Raw genomic sequence first — 6000 nt, forward strand, 5'->3', positions numbered from 1 at the left:
ACCAGACTTACCTACACTAAATAAAGTGTTGCCAAGCTTAAATAGCACCTTTACGACAGTGCTACACGCTCAACCTTTTGAGGCAGTAAACACGGGCAACTTACACGTCAAATGTAATGATTAAGTCATTAAATAGAGTTTGTTTGCATTTGTTCATCTTACCCATTTTTCCAAGTTCTCATCCTTGATAAGGGGAAAAATTACCCATCTGAATTCCCTCAAAATAGCGTCCGTGTCTCTTCAGCACAACAACCACATTCTGTTACAGCGTACTTCTTTCAAAGTGACTGGAATAGCTGCATTATTTTTACATGTTGTCAGTATCTCACTGCCAAGCAGGAGAAATCAATCACTTCAAACCATCGTCTTACAGTATGTAGAACATGGTGTGCTGTGTGCTTGGGCATGCAGGATCCATGTTTAAAAAAGAGGCAGATTACTGGTTTTATTTTTTAGAGCTAGCACTACTTTTTGCAGAGCATGGTGCAAGGCTGAGGCAAATCAAGAACCCAGCTAAGCAGCTTAGCAAGTCCTATAACACTTAGTGTTGCTCCCAAGGTGAAATGCATATGTCTGTTGGAGCCGCTCACTGCATTCCATGTAGGTCAATGACTTACCTAAGGCTCCAGCTCCAACCACTTCCTGTTTCAAGTGATGGTTCAAGGGTGTCCTGCTGGAGCATTGTATACCATCCACTCGCTATATTGCTCTTGGGCTTATTCCTTTTCTTGCCTGTCATTGCTTTTATCTCACCCATCTTCACTGTCACTCAGCTACTGTGCATTTTCGAGCGGGAATGAAAATAATCAATGTCTCAGTTAAATTACACCATAAAAATTGTATTTGCCTTTAGCAAGAAATATAGCAGGATATTGCGTCAGTTTAATTTGAACATTAATAACTCTGCTTACCATATTTTTTCATTAGATGAAATTAAAAGTGTACATATCCATGGGTAACAAATTTATGTACCATGAAATGAAGGTGAAGTGGTCAAGATGTGGGTTAATATGGTCGTCGGGCAAGTTAGGATTTTTATGATAAAGGTCTGAAAGAACAAAACATCAATGATTTCACAGTCTGGGCATGAACACATGGTGCATGGGGCTTTTTTTCTATGTACGGTGTAACTTTGAACCCTCTTACTCCAGCAGTCTGCACACAAATGATCGCTGGCAGTGCACAGTGCTCCTTTTAATTATTAATGTAAACACAACTCCAGTTTATATGGAATTGAATAGTTTGAAAAGGTGGGTAAAAGAAAGAAATAATGAATTCAAAACAAACAAACAAACTATGGTCTAAGGAAAAAGGAGACAAATCTGTTTTTCGATCGAAAATGAAACCAAGTTTGTCTGGAGGCCTCTGTGAGAGCTGAGCAGAGCTCAACATTGGTAGGTTGAGCTGGTGTGTTAGATGACTCGCCTGTCTATCCAAACAAAGACATTAATGAGATCAGAACTTTATTCACTCTCCTGTATCTCTGATAGAAGAGAGCACATAAAGAGTGAGGTAAAAGATAAACTTTTTTTTATGCAGGGGCAGATGTTGGGTAAAGATAAAGATCATAATAATGCACTGAAATAACATTAGATACATTTTAGACTTTACAATATGATATCCCTAACTAACTCTAGAGATGATTTGCTGCGTGAAGCATAATGTTATGTAATCATATTCACATTCTAATGCAATGAACTTAAGATAGTAAATGTATGTTCAGGTGGGATTTTCAGATGTCGCAGAGCAGATGTATGCTAATCTGATCATAGGTGTGGGATCAGTCGCCTTGATCTAGCATCTGATACATACATATACTGTACATATTGTACACAACACGGACCTGTTCAGTCAAGCTGTGTCTTGTTTTCCAGCAGATTACGTTGGTGTGAGTAAGGTAAATTTAGCAACTAAGACTGGGACATTTTGCAAAGATACAAATCGTCTGTGCCTGGAATCCAACAGGTGGTAGCTGAGCATGTTCTGGTGAAATTGCCAAAAAAGACCAATAGAGATATTTCTGCATCTCTTTTTTTTTTAATCCCTGTTGTACGGGCGAGTCTTAGATCTTACCTCGGATTTATCTTGCCTCATGCTTACCCCAACCCTGGGGCAGGCTGTGCCAAAAATTGGGTCATTCTTTTAAAATTGCTTTAAATTCATGTTTTTGTGTTAGTTTCCATGGATGCCCAGCAACCTTAATTATCCACAGCAATTACTACCTGAGGTGAATGCGCATTTATTTTGCTGTACTAGCATAATGTGAAAAGCAGATCCATTTACCCCGTTCTCCCCATATGGCTTTGAACATAAACACCTGTTTGTGTGCATTTATTGCACAGGAAATTGTGATTCAAAGACATTGTTTGGGATTTGAAGCCTTACATTTACATTCTACATGTTAGTATTCCGATTGCATTTTAACCCAGGGTGATTTACAGTGAAGATAACAGTGTAATAAGCCTCAATTCCCAGATCACTACAAGAGCAAGCAGCCAAACTTAAGGAGCACAAAGGTTGGGCCCTTTTGGTTCTTATAATACCCATGAGACCATGAAATGATACTGTTGGCTTGAAATGTAGGAAAATAAATAGAATAAGTGCTGGACAGAGAGACAGAGTGTTGGAGGGATATTTTGAGAGAGCAATTAGAGTCAGTAGAGGAGAGAGGATATGATTCAGGGAGGAAGGTGAGACACGTTTTCAGCTTGCAGTGGGAAACATCACTCACTTCCCTTCTGATGGGAAATTTGTAAAATCTCCTTTTGTCTAAGGACATTATTTGGGCTTCCCTGATCTAAGCTTAAGCTCGCTGCACAGAATCACAATCACAATGGATTGCAGGTATAACAGGTGCGATGCTGGGATTGTTTTTGGTTGTGGTTTGAGTGCACACTGATTGTAGAGTGTGACTGAATTCCATTTTAATGCAGTTTAACTGGATGCTCTGAAATGTGTGCATTTCCATATTGGCTTTGCCTAAATACCAAATTGCAGCAATCAAGTCCTGATCTCCACGCTCCCACTGTGATTGCCCTTTAAAAGACCGATTAGACTTGTTGTGTTTGATGAATAAATACCTGTGTGGAGCTGCATGACATATTTGTTACATACACTGTAAGTATATTTTGTCTGTTTGGAATAGTAGAAAAAGTTCATGGTGTTAGCGTCACTGAGCGTCACCGTCTTTTCTTCCTCCCACAGATACATATCAACAGCTGCTTTACTTGCAGCAACACATTAGGGAAAAACTTTTAGAACTAACATTATATATAATAAAGGAAGTAAAATGTCACATTTATGAGAACAGGCGTAGGCATACACTTAGCATTTAACATGATTCAGCCAGAACTCTTGTTGGCAAAGATGATTCAGCTAGAGGTTAATCCTCAGCTAATTCAGTGGTGCTATTTATTTCTTACACATAGAGTACAGATAGTTAACGTTAATCAAACATATTCAGCTTCCATTATCACTAACTCAGGAGCACTCCAGAGCTGTGTGAGCTCTCTTCAACTTTTCGCACTTTATACAGATAATTGTAAAACTGGGCTCTTAAGACGATCTGTCAGTATTGTACAGACAGACAAGGGGTGTGAGAGGGATCCACTTATTATGAGCACAAAGAAGACACAAGAGATAATTTTGGTCTTCCACTGGACTGGTATTTTTTCACCAGTTATTGTCCATAACACACAGACTGAACAAGTTCTCCCTGTGAATATTCGGGCATCTATGAGGATGCTGCTTTGTCCTGGAGTGTATATATAAATCACATTTGAAGTAAGGTACAACAATGCATTTATTTTGTGAGAAGACTGTTGTTGTTTTTCCAATCTATAATACAAAGTGTAATGCAGTATGAAATCAGTGCATGGTTCAGTTGTCTCTCAGTTGTCAGCTTAAAGCAAGACTGGCTAGACTGCTGCATATTTGGTCTGACTGTGACTGTGGGTCAAACACTTGAGTCAACTCAGGGCCGGTTCCAGAAAATAATGACTAGAGGTGCATCTTAGATCAGAGGGGGTGCACATGCCCGGCCCGTTATTCAATACTAAATTACGCATTTTCCAGTCATTTCAAGTTGGATGATACCAGCCAAGCAAAAATATTTAAAGTGTCTTTCAAGTGCTTTATTGCAGCAATATTGTAGCAGAACAAAGAAAAGCCTACATTTAGTCTGGGCTACCTCACCCATCAGTCCATCTAGCAACAGATGTTTCTTACCCTGAAAATAAAACATAGAAATTCAAAGTAGGAATTCTATCTATAACAGTTAGTGTTGTCAGCTCAAAACCATCGCTGATTGTTATAGATAGAATTCCTAGTTTTAATTTGTAGTTTTTTATTTTATTTTTTATTTCAAATTTGCACAAACAGTATAACGTGGTAGGACATAGAAAAATTATTAATTTCTTCCTACCCCTTGAACATGACACATACCATCTAACTTACTCAACAACTAATTTATTGTATTGTTTATATGCCCTATTTTTGTTATTTGTTTATCTGTGTCTTTTTGTAAACATGTTTAGTAAAGTTGAATTAAAAAAAAAACAAAAAACAAAAAGCTCAAATAAAATAAAAATAACCTGTGTGGTCCATTTCATCCGGCAGAAACCGCCATACCACAGCAAAAGGTGCAGGTTTTATAGAGTCTTATGGCTCCTCTTTACCTAGGTTGTCGGGTGGCGGTGCTTTGGAAGGCAGCAGCTCGGGCGGGAGTGAGCAGGACGAGGCTGCCACTTGCTCCCCAGCAGCTAGGCTAACTTAACTTTGAAGTCGAGTCTCTGTCTCACCATCGTTACCGTTGTCTGACTTGTTGCTGGTCGTGTTTTGCTTGAACCATTTTCGAATATCCATGGCGATCTCGTTAACATTATTTGTGTTACAGGCTGTTAACGGTACAGTAGAAAGCTGCGTCCAAAAGAAAGAAAGGAAAGAAAGGCAGGAATTTTATTTAATTACCATTGAATTAAAACTAAACAGGCAAATAGAATACGCACTTCAATGTCAATGTGTTCTATATTGTTATGTCAACATTATTTTATTTTTTTTCACTCTTTTCAACTGAGCATGCAGACACATAAAATAAGGGTGCAATGCATACTTATGCACCCTCGTAAAACTTTCCAAACTGCGTGTACTAACAGAGTGTTGTCTCTGACTGGTAATAGTCAATCCGATCCCTCTCACACCCCTCATTCATGTTACTTTTGCCATCACAGAGAAGATTTAGAGTCCCACAGGCTTGACTGAACATGTTGAGGAACTCATTCATTCCTCAGTCTGCCAACTTGCTAAATCAGAGTATGGCTTCTAAGTAGCCTGGATGGAACACTGAATGTGATAGGTAATGAGTAATGTGTTGCACTGCAACCACTTTTCTAATGTGTGTTGTGAACTGTAGGGTTTGTTGTACGATTTTGTTGCTTGGTTAAATGTTGTTTTGTATTTTTTTTAATGTGTATGTGAAACTGTTGACGTCCTGGGACACAAAACAAATTTCATTTTTTCTGGCAATAAATCAAATCAAAATCAAATCATATGACAGTTAAAGGTCCAGTGTGTAGTGCAACCTAACAGTGAGGTTGCAGACCAGGGCTAAAATTCAGGTCCACTTTGCTTGCACTAAGCATCTATGATCAGAGCTGCATCCATAGCAGTGGTCTGACCAGAAATAACAGACTGTAGATTTAAAACAGGATTTACAGCACAGATAAACTGAATTAAAGCCTAAAAAGAGATAAGTTAAAGCCCTCTGAGAGGCACAGCACTGGCACTGGTAGTACTGTTGCTGAGTGGCTAGCCTAGCACTAGCACTATCACCTGCTGAGAAGCTGTCATGTAGCTCATCCTCAGCAGCAGGCAGCGACCTCCTCTCCTTGCCCCTGGCCTGTAACGTTGCTCCACTGGTATCAGCGTGCTGCTCAAGTACTTTTATCCTTTTGTCTGTGACCTTTTCTGCTCCACCTTTTCATTTTCTATCTCATTTATTCA

Source organism: Epinephelus fuscoguttatus, linkage group LG8 (genome assembly GCF_011397635.1).
Source record: "Epinephelus fuscoguttatus linkage group LG8, E.fuscoguttatus.final_Chr_v1".
Lineage (NCBI taxonomy): Eukaryota > Metazoa > Chordata > Actinopteri > Perciformes > Serranidae > Epinephelus > Epinephelus fuscoguttatus.